Source organism: Phalangium opilio, unplaced genomic scaffold, assembly GCF_054372755.1.
Source record: "Phalangium opilio isolate 3A_F unplaced genomic scaffold, DU_Popi_V2 ptg001170l_1, whole genome shotgun sequence".
In the NCBI taxonomy this organism is placed as follows: domain Eukaryota; kingdom Metazoa; phylum Arthropoda; class Arachnida; order Opiliones; family Phalangiidae; genus Phalangium; species Phalangium opilio.
Genome location: NW_028324255.1, coordinates 7687736 through 7707500, shown reverse-complemented (window position 1 = coordinate 7707500; position 19765 = coordinate 7687736). Strand labels below are relative to the sequence as shown.

Sequence of the window (19765 nt, the reverse complement as noted above, 5' to 3'; positions counted from 1 at the left end):
GAGAGAGAGAGAGAGAGCGAGAGAGTTTTTTTGTTTTCAAAATGGCACGTTTATTACGACAAAAAGAAATACACATTAAAAAGATATGAAATTAAATTAAGGTATTAAATCAAATTGGAAGTTAAACAAGGCATTAAATCAAATTGGAAATTAAACAAGGTATTAAAACAAATTGGAAGTTAAAACAAGGTAATAAATCAAATTGGAAGTTAAACAAGGTATTAAATCAAATTGTAAGTTAAACAAGGTATTAAATCAAATTGTAAGTTAAACAAGGTATTAAAACAAATTGTAAGTTAAACAAGGTATTAAAACAAATTGTAAGTTAAACAAGGTATTAAAACAAATTGTAAGTTAAACAAGGTAGTAAATCAAATTGTAAGTTAAACAAGGTATTAAATCAAATTGGAAGTTAAACAAGGTATTAAATCAAATTGGAAGTTAAACAAGGTATTAAATCAAATTGTAAGTTAAACGATTGTATTAAATCAAATTGGTAGTGAAACGATTGTATGAAAGCAAATTGGAAGTGAAACGATTGTATTAAATCAAATTGGAATTTAAACGATTGTATTAAATCAAAAAAAAATGTTAAACAATGTAAGAAAATACGAAGCGAAATATGCAGTAATAAACAGTTAGACAACTAACAATATATATACAAGGAATAAGTACAAAAATACGGAAAGGTATGTTATCGATTGGGCGTGTTATCAAAACAGCATTGTCCAAAACGGCTTTTTCATAAACGCGTTTGCCATTATAGCCATTTCTCGTTTTAGCGCATTTTGAATACAGCGTTTATATCTTGAGCGTACGAAAGTACGCCTTTTCCAAAATATTGTTGTTTATCTTCATTAACGTCCCAAAGTAATATGCCTTTTCCAAAAAATTATATTTTATATTTACTTCCGATACAACATTACTCCTTTTTGCATAATATTGTTCTTTGTCCTATATGTTTAATATAATAGATATTTCCCTCCCCATCAATCACAGTTTGGGCGGAAACAGCAACCGCTGTTTTGGGAAACAGCGCTGTATTGAGAAACGCGGAAACAGCAACCGCGGTTTTGCTTGTACGCGGTTTTGCAAACCGCTGTTTTAGGAACCGCTTTATTCCAAATCGCTCTTTTGAAAACCGCTCAACTACCCGTGAACCATACGGAAATACTAACTAAAGAAAAAAAAACACACTCAAGTTTAAGGGAGAACTGACTAGTAATATACAAAACAAAAAAAAGGAAACTAATAAAATTAATTACAAAAACCAGCGTGGTTCGTCGTCTAATCCCCAACGAGCGAGGAACGACCGCACTTGCTGAGGGGACAGAGCGCGAGACCGTTCAGCACGAAAACGGGCTGCACAACGGTTAACGATTTTTCGTGTGATCGCGAGTACATGCGCGTCAAAGGACACAGACACTAGAGAGATGTTGTTCAAATCTCTAAACGCCTCCGAAATGACGGCAAAGAAATGGTAAATACGAAGTTACAGAGGGGGTGATCACTAGCCTGAGATTGAACTAGGGTCCAAATCTCGTAGCGGTTATGATTGTGGCCTGTCCAACGACTAAGATGGGTTAAAATATTGCTGTGTACTGCCTCAATAAACGGGCAGAAGAAATAAGTGTGGAGAAATGTTCCGTCAGAAGGACAGAAAGGGCAAAATCGCGGTGAATCAGTCTGAACAATGTGGGAGAGACGGGATGGGTGGGGTAGGGAGCCATGCAGGGCGCGCCAACGAACACACGCCTCCGCTCTGCTGGTGAGTGGTGAAATGGAACGGGTGTTTCACCATTTCAGGGTGGGCAGGATCGGACAATTATCAGGTGCGATAGGTAAAATGGGACGGAAGGTATGGCTAAGGAGGACGTCATAAAGGAGCTTGGTGGTCGGATTATTCGAGAGGGTAGTACGTACTAGTCTACCAGCAACAAAGCCTTCAGCTGTGAGGTGAAGGGCATGTGGGCCTGAGAATGAAAAGGCGTGGTTCAAGCCCCTTTGATTAAAAACTGTGGGGAAAGAGCGGGTGAGAGCCTGTATAGTAGTGCGTACGTGTGTGACCGTTAAACGGGAGGGAGGTCTACCTTGGAGTAACCCGCCCTGAGGAATCCAGCGGCCACTGTCGTCTAAAAGATCCAAGATCCGCCGAACGCGTAGGGAAGCCAAATTGCCTGCAGTATTTAGAGTTAGGTGGGAACCGGTGACAGTGGTTATGAACGGGGAGTGAAGGAGCGGTAGATCAAGAAAGGACTGTCGGGAAGATAAGGACGGGTCTACACGAAGTGGGAACTTGAACCACGCCTTTAAGGCATCGGAGTAAAACGGGATGTGACTATGAGCGCTGGTGGTTGTAAAAAGAGCATCACGGACGGTAGGGAAGTGCGGTAGGTGTTTGCGAAATAGCGAAACCGCCTGACAAGGGGGGTCACTGTTGAGAAAGCCTGAAAGGGTTTGAACGCGAAAAGCGGTAATCTTACTCTGGATATTAACGAGGCCCAGTCCCCCTTCGTGTCGCGCGGGATACAGAGCGCGGGAAGAAACCCAATGGACACCAGCCCAAAGGAAGTTTATAACCATGCCCTGCCATTCCACAGACACAGAGGGCGGGGGGGGGGGTAAGAACTTTAAGCCTATGCCACAAAATTGACGCGGCTAACTGATTTATAAGTAATACCCTACCGGTAAGGGAACACAGGTGTCTGTATCTGGTCCAGCGCCCAAAAACACCGGAAAGGCGAGATGTGAGCTCTGGCCAGTTTTGAGAATCAAAGGTCGCAGTGTTACCTAGGTAAACTCCGAGGAATTTACCACCGTCCGTGCGAGACGGAATCGGAAGTGTGAATAACGGGGGGGAGAGGCGCCACGCGCCACACCAGAGGACGAATGATTTTGCGTAATTAATTTCGGCGCCTGAGGCTAGCGAATATTTGTGTAAGCATCGGTCTAGGGTGGGAAAGTCTGCGGTATTACGGATCAAAATTGTGAGGTCATCGGCAAAGGCCGCGGTGACGGTTTCAAAATGCGGGGGGCCGGGACGGATTGGGATACAACGGCGGAGAGAGGATAATAACGGTTCAAGGGTCAGAACGAAGAGTATTCCCGAAAGGGGGCAACCCTGCCTGATCCCACGAGTGAACGGGATACCCGGTGTTAAAACGTTGTTTACGCGGACTTTAAAATGCGAATCAGTGTATAGGGAACGTAGCTGTCGAACGAAAACCGGAGGGAAACCGTAACGGGATAAGAGGGAAAAAAGGTAAGTATGATTAACGCGATCGAAAGCTTTACGAAAGTCAACGTTAACAAGAGCAAGGGGTTCAGTATTTGCATTCGCTAGGGCTATACTATCACGAAGTGTTGTTAAAGTATCGTAAATGCATCGGCCAGGAATAGAGTACGTTTGTGAAGGTGCAATGAGGGCGCCAATGACGAGGTTGAGACGGTTAGCAAGAGTTCTCGCGTAGATTTTATAATCAGCATTAGTTAGGGAAACCGGGCGCCAATTCGCCAAATCAAGCAGGTTCCCAGCTTTCGGGAGCAGGGAGATAACTGAAGCGGTGAAACGGGGTGAGTAATTGGGATATAGAGGAAGAGAGTGAAAAACCTGAAGTAGGATGGGTCCTAAAAGGTTCCAAAAAGCGACATAAAATTCAACTGGAAGGCCGTCAATCCCGCTAGCTTTGCCAGGGGAAAGGCGCTTCAAAGCTGTGGACAGGTCGGGTAGGGTTATGGGGTCGGCAAGGGAGTCAGACTGTTCTGGTGTGAGGGTCGGGAGGTCGGTAATGAGGTCAGCATACGCGTTGGCGTCTGGAGTAGAGGGAGGAGGAGAGTATAGATCACTGTAAAAAGACATAATAACATCTCGTATGGCGTCTGGGTCCTCGACTAGCACCCCAGAAGAGTCATTGAGTCCGGGCATGAGGTTGGTGGCGACAGCGCGTTTTTCAAGTCGATAAAAATCCCTAGAGGGCGTGTCTATCGACCGATAATGAGTCTCGCGTGCGCGGCGGAGAGAATCCGCCGACTGCCGGAGAAGAAAAGCGTTAAAACGTTCCTCACAAGCGAGGCCTTCAATTGTACAGCGATCGGACATAGCGACTTCAGCTTCCAAACGGGCGAGCGTCCGCGAGTCTAAAACCCGACGTTCATGCCAGTAAAGAACGCTGAAGCGTTTAATTTCCGGTTTTAAGGTGTCGAACCACCAGGGCACCAAAGGGAGCAGAGGTGGTTTTCCGGAGATTAAAGTTTCGAGGTAGTTCCGCAGGGCTGACTGGAAGTCAACGTCAAGGAGCGCATCAGGCTTGAGTCTCCAGAAAGGAGGCGAGGCTGGCACTTTAAAAACACGCAAAAAATGACACAAATCTGCATCATGGTCAGAGAAGTTGCTGGCGATATTGTTAATTGACTTAGGGCGGATGGGGCCCCTGACATATATACGGTCTAAACGGGCGGACATGAGTGTTCCCCGGTGCCTCCGATGCCAAGTGAAACCGGGCGCCGACGGGGAGAGCGAGGGGAAGACGTCAGTTAAATTAAAGCGTTGTACAAGATTGCGTAGAGCACCGCTTACTGCAAAACGAGTTTCGCGGCAGTGACGGCGGTCAGAGTCGGGGTGAAGGCAGCAGTTGAAGTCACCGACCAGTATAGCGGAGTGGGTCGGGTCAATATGGTCGAGCGTATCAGATACATAGGCGATGGTGTCCAAAGCTAGGGCGTGGCTTGTTGAGGAAATATATACATTAAATAGGTGAACGGGTGTGGCAGAGTCAAAAGTACCAGCGCGGAAACGATTGTAAATGCAGCGACCCCGAAAAGAGTCGGAAGCAGTGATGGCAGAATGTAGAGCGGGGGTGAGGCCCACAGAGACACCGGAGCCGCGACAGGGATCGTCGACGGCGTGGGTAAAAATATATGGCCATGTGGTCCAGACGAACGAACGGGCGAATGTAGACGAAATATTAGTCTCTTGGAAACAAATAATTGACGGGTTAGCGCGTTTCACAAAATCGCGGCACCGAATAGACGTGATGTCCGTGCCAATACCGCGCGGGTTTAAACTGAGTACTGAAAAGGACATGACAAAAAAAATAAACAAAACTCGCGGGATTACGATGACAAAACGGAGGACTCGGGGAACAAGCGCTTCACGTTACCAGAAAGTCGGTAATAGGCATTGCGGTGATTTTTTCGGGCGTCAGGGGAGACGATGGCCTGTATGGCGGGATCCGTATAGGCGACGACAAGTACTTGGCGCGCGAGAGACAAGGCCGACGTCTGGTCGGTGACGTACTTCTTAGCGAGGGAACGCATAACCTCCGCCGGAATGTTGAGCGTGTCGCGGATGAACGAGATAACCGTTTCATGGGGGAACACCGCATTGAAAGGGCCTTTAGCGTCGGACCACGAGTTTGTGGTGGCGTCGTACGCGTAACGCGAGCGCGAAACGGCACGTTGCTTCTTAATCAGCGGATTGGGGACGACGGGGGCGGGAGAGCTAGAGGTACCTAGCTTCCGCTTTTCCAATCTTCCACGACGAGAACGTTTAACTACTTTGACAGTAGGGTCGGTGTCAAAGTCATCATCCCCGGACGTGACCTCTGATTCCGCTTCCATAGGGAAGGACGAAGGGTCAACGGCCGCAGATGGGGACTGGGAATCGGTGGAGACAGAGACAGACGGTGGAGGAAACAGGGGAAGGAGGGGGGAAACAGGCGGAACAGGGCCAGGAGCAGTGGGAACAACGAAGGGGTGCGGTGAGGGAACGAAAGGCATGGTGGGAGAAGGGGAGTGAGGGGGAGCTGGGGTATGCTGGGAAAGGACGGTTGTGACGGAGGCGGTAGGGTTGACACTAGCTGAGGCGAGAGGAGCCGTAATAACCGGGGCTGTGGGGCCCGTGGTTGATGATGAGGCGGTGGAGGTCATAACAACCGGAGCGGTGGGGCCCGTGGTAGAAGATGAGGCGGTGGAGGCCGTAGTAATCGTGGCAGCGGGAGCTGTAGAAGCTTGAGCAGCAGGGGCGGTGGTGGGGCAAGACCTGCCCATGTGTCCTGTGGCGTGGCACACGCTACAGCGGGTTGGTAAATTAACACCAATCATGTGGCGCGTACCGTTGATAAAGATGGTAAAGTAAGGGGGCAGCTGTCGGAATTCGTCGTCAGACTTAAAAAGCATGGTGGCTTCTTTTCGAGCGCAAGAGATATGTTTAAAATCAGATAGCGTTACCGCGGCGGTAACACTACGAATCTTCCCTTGAACGGTACCATATTTGGAGAGAATAGAGAGAAGCATTTGATCGGTGATTTCAGGGTGTACCCCGGAAAGTTGTACGCGCTTGGGAGAAACTCCGAGTGGGAGGCAATCCAAGTGAGAGTTGCGGAAGGTGAAACCAGCCGCAATGAGTTGTAAGGCCCAAGATTTATCCGAGAAATAGACAAAAACTTGGCCATTTTCACGATAGATGTGCGTGATATTTTTGGCGGGAACCGTGGAGGCAATGGCGGTCAAAAAATCTTCAACCGAAGCCCTTACATGGGACGGCCGGAACGAGATACCTTTTTCACTCACCGAAGCCGAAGCCGATGATTGAAAGACGAAGGTATGCGGTGGGGTATCGGTGGCGGCGGCGGCAGCTGCCGAGCGAGTAGCGTCGGCGGCGACGTTGGCCCACGACGGGACGGGTGTCGAAGACGGCGCGTTAGCCGGCGCGGAGGGCGAAGCCGGGGGAGCGAGGCAGTTATCGGAGAGCGATCGCCGAAGCGAAACGGTAGGAGATAGAACGGCCCGCGGAAGCGGCGGTAGAGCCAAGGCGGGAAACAACACGGAGCGGAGCGGCGGCGAGGAAGACGCCGTAGAAATATTAGGCTGCATCGCGCGAAACAGTTAAGCCTCGCGGTAGCGTGGGGGCCAAGGCCCACTAAATCCGGCAATTAACTTGTAATTACTCACTAATTAAAACCGGAAAAGTCTCGCAAACACCAAGAAAACGCAAACGACTGCCTTTAAAAAGGCGGTGATAAAAAACGCGCATAACAAACGCGAAAAAACGCACTAAAAAACTGTAAAATGCAGGAGCACACAAAGAACACACCCACTCGCTCAAAATGAGAGAGAGAGAGAGAGCGAGAGAGAGAGAGCGAGAGAGAGCGAGAGCGAGAGCGAGAGAGAGAGAGAGAGTTTGTTTGCAAATTGGCTTTATTTAGCGTCACAAGAGTATTCGTACAGAGTAAAATATCAAAGAATAATTAGCAAATCAAATTAAATAAGGGTATCAGAACATAGTAGAGAGTTATATATCAAATAAGAATTATCTAATCAAATTAAACAAGTGTATCAGAACATAGTAGAAAGGTAAACATCAAAAAGTAATTATAGAGAGAGAGAGAGAGAGAGAGAGAGAGAGAGAGAGAGAGAGCGAGAGAGAGAGCGAGAGAGAGCGAGAGAGAGAGAGAGAGAGAGAGAGAGAGCGAGAGAGAGAGAGCGAGAGAGAGAGAGAGAGCGAGAGAGAGAGAGAGAGAGAGAGAGAGAGAGAAATTCGATGGATATAGAACCGGTCCGAGCGGGCGAGAATTCTGGAAGCCCGCTTTGGAATTTTTTTGTTTTCTCTTAGCTACAAAGCATCGATGGGACTAATAGTTTTACCTGAGTAGTAGTGGTAGTAGTATTAGTATTAGCAATTTAGTAACGGGCGTTGGCGATATTTGATTCTCATTGCCAAGCAGCCATTGAAAAACTATTCCCTCTGACCGGAATATTAGGGGATATTTCACTAGAAGTATAGTTATTGTAGTAGGGATAGCAAGAGTACGTAAACGATGTGGCTAAATTATGGGCTAGACCATCTTGTAATACACACAGGGCTGAAAATTATTTCCCCTTTTGTCAGGATCTATTTATATTATTATTCACCATAACTCTATCGGATGGAAATTGCTTTTAAAAACTTTTACAACCCTCTGCCTTTTCATTATACATCAAATGCAAAGCTGCTAATTTGGAATAAGAAAAAACCGCATTCAACGTCTTATAACGACGACGTGCTGTAATAACTAATTAATACTACGCTTTAAGACGTTGAGTAATGTTTATTCCGAATACGCGGCTATGCATCTAATGTATCGTCTGGGCTTGGAAATGGTTTGGAACGGGTTCGAAATCGACAAACATATCATGCTATTGTTCGAAGGTTATGCGGAGGAGGTCAATTACAAACCGTTTAAGAATCAAGAAGAACAACAAGACGTTCCAGTAGACGTTAAAGGTCATGTACACTCTTTTTCAATAGTCTTTGTCCGTTGATTTTTTTTGAAGAAAATGCGAGATTTGTTATCAGGGGGGGGTCGATTTATATTTAGAAATTGTCTTCAATTTCCTTTTGGACGCGGATGAATATGTCGGTTACATTGGTCCAACGTCTTGTTTTACTTATCAGGGGTAATTATGGTATTATAAATTCCTAGTGATATTTTCAGAGCACGAACCAGGATGCTTATTTAAGTGCTTCAGTCTCAATCAAGTTTGGGTTTTATCAATTTGATTGGCGAATTACTTAAAAATCTAATAAAGTTTAACAAATGCAATACCATATGATAAAAAATGATCGTTCTTTAAAAAAAGCATTTTTTTAGTTTTCATTAACATAAGACGTAACATTAAAATCGTAAGTAAGAAATCCAGTAGAATATAAAATGGAGGTGTCATGGAAGGAATGTAGGACTTAATTTCCCTGGCCATCATATCCTTACTTAAGATATGCCCTGCCAGAACCAAGGAGTGGAAGCTCCAAGAATTCTGGCAGCCATGTTACATCCCCCCTCTTTAGGAACTTTTGTTTATAATACAAAAATATAGAACAATTCCAAGACTGTTTGTTTCAAGTTAGGGTTACCCCGAGGAACCCTTAAAATCATTAGCAGGGGTATAGGTATTTTTAAGTTCGTTCACAAAATTTTGTTCACAGAAAAATGATTTTTTCTTCATTGGTGCTGCATGAGCTTCTGTTCAATCTTCATACCCGAAGGGCTTCCCTTTTACTGTGATATAAGTCTCTCCTTACGGAGGATCAAAGTGTATGGGTAGTGGACGTCTTCCTTCGGTCATCTAAAATTAGATATATTAGTAATTCCGTTTAGATGCTTGGGAGATAAACTCCCATGGGAAGACAGAGATTGGATCTCGGGAAAAACAGAAATATTCCCTTTTTAGGTTCGGGACGTTATTATTATTATGGTAAACTTGAACCTCATAAGGTGACCTTAACCTTTTATTATCAGGAGGTCGATAATAGATATCAACTTCATTACCTCCGGGCTGAACCGTCGCCCTCTTACATACCTCTCGTCGCCATCCCAATTTAAAAGGTTCTAAATAAATATCGGGTAATGTAGCCTTATTTAAACGAGGAGTTCTCAAGGACTCCGATAACGTGGTCTAAGAACTATCAGACGCACGCAGCGATTGGGATTTCGATTGAGGGATCTGTTCAGGGGTAGATATTTAATCTGTAAGAGTAGAAATCTGTTCAGGAGGTACCCCTTACAAAAATCTTCTTAAGAACTCTTAAGAAAATTCCTTGGGAAATTGCTTTGGAAATCCTTAAGGCGTTCTTTTGGAAATTGGGGAATATTGGCCTCTTTTTCTTTGGAAATTACTTTGGAAATATCTTTGGAATTTTCTTGGGAAATATCTTTGGAATTTTCTTGGGAAATATCTTTGGAATTTTCTTGAGAAATATCTTTGGAATTTTCTTGGGAAATATCTTTGGAATTTTCATGGGAAATATCTTTGGATTTTTCTTGGGAAATACCTTTGGAATTTTCTTGAGAAATATCTTTGGAATTTTCTTGAGAAATATCTTTGGAATTTTCTTGGGAAATATCTTTGCAATTTTCATGGGAAATATCTTTGGAATTTTCTTGGGAAACCTCTTTGGAATTTCCTTGGGAAATGTCTTTGGAATTTCCTTGGGAAATGTCTTAGGAATTTTCTTGGGAAATGTCTTTGGAATTTCTTTGGGAAATGTCTTAGGAATTTCCTTGGGAAATATCTTTGGAATTTTCTTGGGAAATATCTTTGGAATTTTCTTGGGAAATATCTTTGGAATTTTCTTGGGAAATATCTTTGGAATTTTCTTGAGAAATATCTTTGGAATTTTCTTGAGAAATATCTTCGGAATTTACTTGGAAATGTCTTTGGAAATATCTATGGAATTTTCTTGGGTAACATATAGAGAAGGTTATGGGGTAAATTAATTTAGTCCCTAGAAACGAGGATAGCTCTCACATGCAGAACCATATCCCAATACTGGGAATGCAGTTCTTATATGGTGAATTACACCCCTTACAGCGAGGGAAATTCTCGCATGCAGTGTGAAATTGCTTATAAAGTCAGACTTTTAAACATCCGTAAACGGCTGAAAGTTTAAACCTTGTGCAATTGTATAGGGTACTAAGTGGGTTTTGGAGGCTTTAATGGCCAAGCAGTAGATCCATACGTTGTTGTTAAATTTAACGATGTATATTCATTGAGAGTTTTTTGAGCACCAGAAACGCGTTTAACCTAATTATCTCTACAATATTTCTAAAAAAATATTTATTTTGGACTCTAATTACGCTCGAAATAAAGATAAAACATGCCATAAGAGAATTAAGCAACAATTCCGACTGCCAGCTTAGATTCCATGTAAATCTAAACAACGATTTTAATTACTCTTACTTTACTTTTAATCTATTTTATCCTTTAAATAAACACCTCACGGATTATTAAAGGCAAAAAAAAAGAAAAAAATATGTAAATATAACATTTCATTTCAGCGCATGCTGAGCCTTAGCTACGGAACAAGCCTTCGTTAAACGTTTTTAATAGAGGTGTGCAAATACCACTTTTTGGGTATCGAACCGGTTATCGAATACCAAAAAATTTTCCTTATCAAATACCGAATCGAATAGTTTATTCCAAATCGAACACCGAATAGTTCGGCCTTGGTAATGTTTTTCCTTCCCGATTAATCGCGAATAGTTAAGCCTAGTAACCGCGAATATTTAACCCTAATATTCGCGAATACTAGGCCAACTATTCGCGGTTAATCGGGTAGTAACCGTAATATTCGCCAATAGTCAATACAAAGTAAGGAGAAGAACATTAGAAGCTCCTAAATTTCAAAATACCCCTCCTCATTGGTGGTCAAGTATTTCTTAAAATTTTCCTATGCACTTGCTGGTAGTTTTTGATGGGAGACAAATAAAATTGGGATGAAAATTTTTTTAAATAAGGTGGGTCTCTCTAGAGCCAAGGACCTAAATTTATGGTAGTCGAACTTTAACCGAATAGTCAGTTCGGTATTCGATATTCGAATCGAATAGTGAAAATGGGCTTATCGAATACCAAATCGAATTATTCGATTGAAACGGTTAACCGCACACCTCTAGTTTTTAAATTTTTTAACCATTAAGTTAAGGAAAACTTTAGATAAACAATTTGGGTAAAAATATTTGAGATAATTATACGTAAAGCATAATTGCAATATATCTGGCCCTTTGAAATTCATCTCTAAAATTCTTAACTAATTTCGTTGGAAAATAAACCCTAGACCTTCTTTGGAAATATATCTCTTGAATTCCAAACGAATTTCTTTGGAAAATAAACCCTAGATCTTCTTTGGAAATTTAGCTCTAGAGTTCCTAAAGAATTCCTTTATAAAATAATCCCTAGACATTCTTAGGAAATTTATCTCTAAAATTCCTTAAGAATTTCTTTGGAAAAATAATCCCAAGACATTCTTAGGAAATTTATCTCTAGAATTCCTTAGGAATTTCTTTAGAAAATAAACCTTATACATTCTTTGGAGATTTATCTTTAGAATTTCTAAAGAATTTCTTTAGAAAATAATCCCAAGACATTCTTAAGAAATATATCTCTAGAATTCCTAAAGATTTCTTTAGAAAATAATCCCAAGACATTCTTTGGAAATTTATCTCTAGAATTCCTAAAGAATTTCTTTAGAAAATAAACCTTACACATTCTTTGGAAATTTATCTTTAGAATTCCTAAAGAATTTCTTTGGAAAATAAACCCAAGACATTCTTTGGAAATTTATCTTTAGAATTCCTAAAGAATTTCTTTGGAAAATAATCCCAAGACATTCTTTGGAAATTTAACTTTAGAATTCCTAAAAAATTTCTTTGGAAAATAATCCCAAGACATTCTTTGGAAATTTATCTCAAGAATTCTTTAGGAAATTCCAAGGAAGTCTTTGGAAATTGTTTCTTTAGAAAATGATCCCAAGGGCTCCGTAGGGTTCCACAGAAATTCCTTTAGAACTCTTAAGAAGATTTTTGTAAGGGGGGACTTTGACGCGCGCCCACTTTACTCTGTTCTCCATTTCTACTTCTAAAATTAAATCTATCCCTGCCTTGGTAAATACACGAGGTATTTGTGGGCGGGATATAAAAGTGCGCTTATAAATACCGCCCACTAGCCTTCGCCAAGCTAAACGCGGTGTTCAGGAAGATAGTCAACTTGTAGGTGATCCTCAGGACCCGCGCTTTGCTTTAACTACATTTCAGATAGTTTTTGGGGATGACAATTTACATTTAATTAGCATTGTCTTTTGGTTCCTGAATTAAATTTTAGGGGTCATTTGTGAAAACCTCCAATCTTAGCTTGAAAACGGTGGCCCGGACGGCGAATTGTCATAGAGCATTTGTATTTTGTTGCGGCGCAGGACGCAAATTACGTCAATGTCACGTGGTTTTTAAGATCAAATAAATTATGCATGACGTCAACGGTGACGGTTTCCACAGTCCTCCCCTTTTAGTGAAGCACACAGGCCCATAAAATGGCCTCTTAAAGATTCCAAGTAATAAATCTATGTATTCCTGGCTTTATGAATAGCCCCTAAACAAGGATCGCTTTATGGTGGAATTCATAAACGACGGACGCAACAATAGTACAGGCAAAGGCAGGGCGTCGTGCGCAAAAAGCAGACGGTTGCGCACGACGCCCTGCCTTCGCCTGTACTAAATTGCGTTGCGTCCGACGTTTATGAATTCCACCATAAATTCACTATGATAGCCCCTATTTACAAATCAGATTTCTTTTTTTGGATGATAGATAATGCATTAGCTAGAAAAAAACGGACCTCATGCATTGTTTAACTATATAGCCAAATTAGACATTTGCGCTTCGATATTTGAAGGAACAGAATTGTTTTTGCCACTATTATTGGTTGGGTCACATCACCTCCATATGGGTATTATATCTATAAAACTAGTTACTTGAAAAGTCTATTACTCACATGTTGTAGAGGTGATTTCTTTAACGGGTGGAAATAGTTTTAAAAATCTGGTGTTACCAAAGGCGAAGACGGACTTGAAACCGTAATTTGGGTAGGAATCCCAAATTTGCGGTAATGGAATACGTTTAAAAAGAGACGATATAAACGACATGGAATTATGAATCACTTCAAACACGAAAAGTAATGTCCTCAGCGACATGACTGTTTGTTGTTCGATGGAAAGGTCAACTGTACAGCGATCAACGCTTCGATCCGCGGTGTTTATACGCAGGGTTGAGTTAATTTAGTCTACCTATAATCAAATACTTTAATTACCATTTGTTTTTTTGTTAATAATTTTAGTTTACATGTTTTCCTCAATTTGCATAAGGAAGTCTTGGTTAACAAAGTGGTCTTTAAGGAGAGGGCGAAACCCAAACCACTTTTTCATTTCAAGCTGATATATTATAATTACGTTACTTTCTTACTAACTTTCTTAACAATCAGAAATTCGATTAAGACCTCGAAGTTTTAAAATATTCTGGCACTGTTACTACCTATTTGTCGTTTTTATTTTGCAATTGAAAAGAAAATTCTAAAATCCTTGGTTTTTTATTTTTCAAGTTTCACCTAAGGCTCTATCATTAAATAATGTGTCAATAACAAAAACGCATTTATAATAAAGTACATCGTTTCGGTACGTTTCTACCGCCATGCGCAGTATGCGTCTACTAAAGTTACAGGTAGACAAATGGTAATAATTTGAGAGCTGCACATCGAGGGGCTATTCACTCATGTTTTCTGCACGACTTTTAAGGCTTTTCAGTAATAATGTTAGCACCGTTAAAGCGCATCGAGGAACTATTCACTCATGTTTTCTGACAGTTATATTAGAAGTAAAAATTGTTTGAATTAAGGATATTATCACAAGAAATAAATCGGTCGAAATACGGTTTTTATATATTATAGGAGCGGGAATTATAGGCTTAAATATGGGTCTTGACCATCTTGTTCCTGTTTATTTTCTTTTGTGAAAGTATTCCAGAAATCATGATACATTCGTTTATAAAAGACCGTTAAGGATAACACAAGGGGATATAGCACTTGAAATAGTATAGCTATAGTCTGTCAAACGAAAGAAGAGCCCTGAGAAATTTGTCCAAATTGGTGTCGCCACCATCGACCCCATAGTAATCTATCAACTTGTTTTGTTTTGTCAATAGTCCTCTGTAATATAGTCTGCTATAAACAGATAGGCTTAATCGCAATAGAACCAATACATTTTGCAATTTAATATGTTTATGTTTCATGGTTTTTTACGATCATCGAGTATTAAAGAATATAAAACAAAATTAACGACAAGACACCAGTTTTATCTTTGTTGAACTAGCATTGCAATATATTTTAATGACATAAGTTAAAGTACTTGTCCATAAGTCTAAGTAGTTCAGCATCAAAGCGTCTTCAGTCCACGTCTTCGTCAGAGTCTTCGCTGTCTTCTTGCATATTAATTTTAAGAGGTTCAATTGTGGTTTCGATGATGGGATCTTTTTCCCAATACTCATGCATTATATTCTCGACGTGAACTTTATGAAATAATAAAGCGTCACAAGTCCAGCACCCTGAAGTACGAAATTGACGAGGTTGCTACAAGTAGAGGTCACACGGTAGTGAGGATTCCACCGTACCATCGCCAGTTTATCCCGATTGAACTAATATGGGCACAAGTGAAGAACGACGTTGCGAAGCAGAATTCTGGTTTCAAACTCTCGACGGTCAAAGATGCAACATGGAGGGCCATTGAACGTGTGACACCAGAGAATTGGCGTAAGGCAATAGAGCACGTCGAGAATATAATGCATGAGTATTGGGAAAAAGATCCCATCATCGAAACCACAATTGAACGTCTTAAAATCAATTGCAAGAAGACAGCGAAGACTCCGATAAAGACGTGGACTGAAGACGCTTTGATGCTGAACTACTTATGGACAACTACTTTAACTTATGTCATTAACATAAGTTGCAATGCTAGTTCAACAACAATTTTGTTTTGTATTCTATAATACTCGATGATCGTACAAAACCATGAAACATAAACGTATTAAATATATATTGCAAAATTTATTGGTTCTATTGCGATTATGCCTATCTGTTTATAGCATACTATATTACAGACGACTATTGACAAAACAAAACAAGTTGATAAAGTACTATGGGGTCGATGGTGGCGACACCAATTTGGACAAATTTCTCAGGGCTCTTCTTTCGTTTGACAGACTTTAGTGCTAAAAAAACTGTAAAATAAGGCCCCACCCAAATACAACTGTTTTGTGTCCCGCTATATTTGGTCCATGCCTCTTGATAAAATCGAAAAGTCCCTCCCGCTTTTAAAAATGACCTGAAAGGGTTGAATAGAAATTATTTCCGGGTTCTGTTGGAAATATATCGTTATAAATTTGTAACCTTATTAATCCAGAGAATGTATAATTTATTTAACGCGTAAATTATTTTTTAAAATAACTATTTAAACTAGAAAAGTGTGTATTAAGCAATCCTTAGGATTTATAATAGCGCAAACATAATACAAACAAGCTCGTCAATCACCACTCAACCAGGCCTAACTCCCACGTGGAGTTTGGGCGAGGGGCTGATCACTTTCAAAAAATATGTATGTACACTCGATTTCAGATTTCAAAAAATTTCCTAATGATTTCTAGAGATTTTAAAAATTTCAGAAATTTTTACAATTTCTAAAAATTTCACCAAAATTTCGTAAGATTTCATACAAACAAAGTTGGAAAAATTTCATGATTTCAACAGAGATTTCAAAATTTCAAGATGTTGGAAATCTGATTTCGCAAGTGATCAGCCCCTCGAGTTTGGGAAAGATATCAATGAATAATAATGCTACCAAGGCTACTATGGTTACACACATGATATCATACGATTATAAGATAAGTTCCATAAGTATGACACATTTCGAGAACGACAAGCGGCAATTGCAGACTACACTAAGTTTTGCAGTACATCTAACAAGATTTAGGCTGTAGTAAGCCTTTGACAGCGCCACAACAGGCGTCGCTTTGCGAGAATATATGACGTTTAACTACGTCACTCCATTACAATCTCTCAGTCACCAGTGACAAACTTATGGAAAATGGCTTATGAACTTATGATAATATTAATTTGTAGCGTTACGTTGCTGTGCTGCATCAAGTAGGCCTACTGGTTTCAGTAATACATTATTATAAAATATTCTGCTTGCAAAAACTCATCATTGTTACTCCTCCCTCATCATTTCGATGGTTGTCCTCATTGGATTCAAAATATATGGCAGTTTTCACGCAAATAAAATTGAGAAAATATTTATCAAAAATTCCGACTCGAGGCAACACTTGCCACACCCCTACCGTATCGCAAAGCATGCTGGGCTTGGTAGAGGGTGTTTGTTTTTATTGACATGTAGTACTTTTATGGCGGAAAAAATTGCTTATAGGTTTCCTACATTGCGGCTAGGCCTTGTTAAAGGGTATGGGAATTTACAATTTCATATCATATTTTAGCACGAAAGTGGTATTATATTACACTTTCGAGTCTCTACTTTCAAAATATAAAGTTTTTAATATAATTGAACCAAAGTTTCTATTTTTAAAATACATTGAAAAATCACGATAACTCAGTTTCGATATATAAATCATTTTGTCTTGTCGAGTAGGGCCGATGGAAAATAGTCTATGATAAATGTCAGACCAATGACACCGAATATGAAACTGCGTTTAAAACTAGAAATTTAACAACATTGACGCATCTGATTTCACGAGTATAGAGATCTTTCAGTTGGGGGAGGAGCTATGATTTGTGAGCAGACTTGTAAATAGTGATAATTTTATCGGGAGCCCACAGGGCTCCCGACCCCCCCCCCCAAAGCCCAATTTTCTTGGGTACCCGGGGCTCCCTAGTGGACAAGGGTAATTAAATAAAAAAACTTGAATATCATACTGAGGCATAGATCTATTTTGGTGTCGAGGAAAAGCCGCGTATTTTTAACTTTTACTTTCACTTTTGAGTCTTGAACTCTTGCGAGAGTTCGAATCGCCCCGAATTTTTCAGGGTACCCGGGTGGTACCCGACCCCTCTAAAAATTTTTTTCAGGGTGTCCTGTGAGTTTTCTTGGGTGTCACAGGCTCCCTGGTACCCCCTATTTACAAGTCTGTTTGTGAGAAAACTTACACGGCCATATTGCTGGGTTGAATGCAGGAGATAAGCTGAAACCCACCAATATGGCTGCCAGAACTGAGGCAAGACTTAGGAGGATCTGACGTAGTATTCATACAGCTGAAAAGTCTCTATTACAGCTACATAATCCAAAGAGTATCTATTCCATCCTGTATCTACCGCCCTCATACTCCTAAAGATAAAATCCAAATTAGGAATTGTGTCTTACCTCATCCGTGTCGGTCATTGTTCATACACTTTTCACAGTAAAACAAAAACAAAATGAAGTATTATTCCGATTGTCAATTCAGCCACACAAATTCCTTATACGTGAATAGACGCGGATATTCACGCGTGTAAACTAGCGCGGGGTTCTGTTGATTACGAGATTGACGCAACTTTTACGCATTAAAACAACATAAACAGCGCCCAAATGAGAAATATGTGACACTACAAAGAATGATCGAGGTTTCAACTGCCAGACCTAGGCCTAAATACGCGAACCCGAGCGGCGCTTTGAAGCAGAGAGAATTTATAATAGGGAGTGGAAACTGAGGAATATTATGTAGCTCAAAAATCACGTGATCAACAAAACTGGCCAGGTCCATTTCCGGTGTAATTTTTTGTGGCCCCTCCCTCTAGGGTGGGTCTAGAATGTTGCGGGAGGGTCTAGGGGAGATGGACACAACCTTTTTAGGGAAAGGGAAACATCTGACTTAAAATAACTCCAAATGGCGCCAGTCGCACTCGAAATCGCCAACCCTTATTGGGTAATTGTACAACCAACAGTAATTGAAGGCAAACTTTAAAATTAAAGGAGTGTCATGTGACCGGAAATTTACCTGGCCAGTTTTAGCGTCGCAGCCTACTTGTTTGAGCTACATTGTATTTAGCACTGTCAAGGGCAAGAGCTTCCACTCCCTATTATAAATTCTCTCTGTTGAAAGTCTCCGCCCTTGTCCCACTTGTAGGATTTTTTTTGGAAATGCCTATGGAACTTTGTTTGGCGAGTTAAACAGCCCAACAAGTACTGGGTTGCGACTAAAAATGCGGGATTACGACATACTATTTAACCAAGTTCCGCCACCCGCGCTATTTTCGAGGGGACAGACACTTCGCTCTTGGCTATGACACAAGGAGATATGGTTCCAACTAAATTTATAAATATAACCAGAAGGGAATAAGAGAGAAGGGACACACTTTATATCTCCATAATGCTTTACACTCGTAACAACAGTCTTAGTAACCTCAAATCAACTTCCCTTCACTGATTGGCTATCTAACTTCTGTCTTAGCTGTGACGTCACACAAGAGGGTGACGTCTCGGTTGACGAGTAAAAAGTAGTTTTGTTTACAACTTTACATTGAAGGAGATAAAAATGGCCGAATTTCATGTTGATAAACGAAATCAAGCTGTGCAACTAATTGAGATGCACGGGAATTGAGAACATACCAAAATCAGATAATTTGAAGGTAATAAATAGATGAAAACTAATTATTCTGAATTAATATTAAAAAATAAAAATTAGTTTCAATAAAATACATACTTGAGGTTATAATTACACAAGAACGAAACATGGACAGCCCTAAGCCTTTGGAGAATGAAAATCTAGCAGACAAATAGGCCGCCTGATACCGCGGAGAACTTAAAGAACTATTTTTGCAGTAAATTGGTAAAAAGCTGTGTACTTGCGCATAGTTTTCGCGGTTTTCTTGAGGTTGGTCGGACTCTCGTTACCAAAGCAGGCTCTAATGTCTCCCTTCTTCCTTATTCCCTTCTGATGACAGTATAATAGCAGAAATGAGTTCTAGAAGTGGGTTGGATGAGTTCTTCTCAAGGTTGGAACGCAGGAGAATTTTTAGCCATTAAGAAGGTTAAGAACGTCCTATTCTAAACCCGTAACATTTTAATTACGTTTTATTGAATTTGAAAATTGTATAAAAGGTTAATTTCTTTGCAGATATTTCACTTGGGTGGTCCAAAAGACTCTTTAATGTTTAGTGTATGTATATAGAAAACTCTTCCCGGTTTTCCATTCCCTAAAAGAACACGATGAACGCCGGGTAGCTTAGCTGGTAGAGTCAAAAGTAGATAGATATAAAAACCAAAAGTGCACTTCATTGAAACTTGTTCGCCCCTTGTAATAATAGAGGCCCTTCTTTATCGCAGAATAGTGTCAATCCCACCGACTGTGGCACAGGGAACAAGCCGTGAATACGTCGTTTACCAGGCAAATTCAAGGGGGGGGGGCTGCCATTGCGTCTTAGTAGTTT

At 40.9% G+C, this 19765-nt stretch overlaps 2 long non-coding RNA genes across 2 annotated transcripts in view; one reads left to right on the top strand and one right to left on the bottom strand.

Annotated features, from left to right (window-relative positions):
• Window positions 1-19765, top strand: part of LOC149584664 (uncharacterized) — a 407519-nt gene that overhangs the window by 239907 nt on the left and 147847 nt on the right. The window lies entirely within an intron of this gene.
• Window positions 8694-18100, bottom strand: LOC149584669 (uncharacterized). The gene is made up of 3 exons (XR_016380254.1): window positions 17721-18100; window positions 13298-13589; window positions 8694-9102 (listed from the first exon to the last, which is right to left on the bottom strand). It is a non-coding gene; the product is annotated as an uncharacterized LOC149584669 (long non-coding RNA).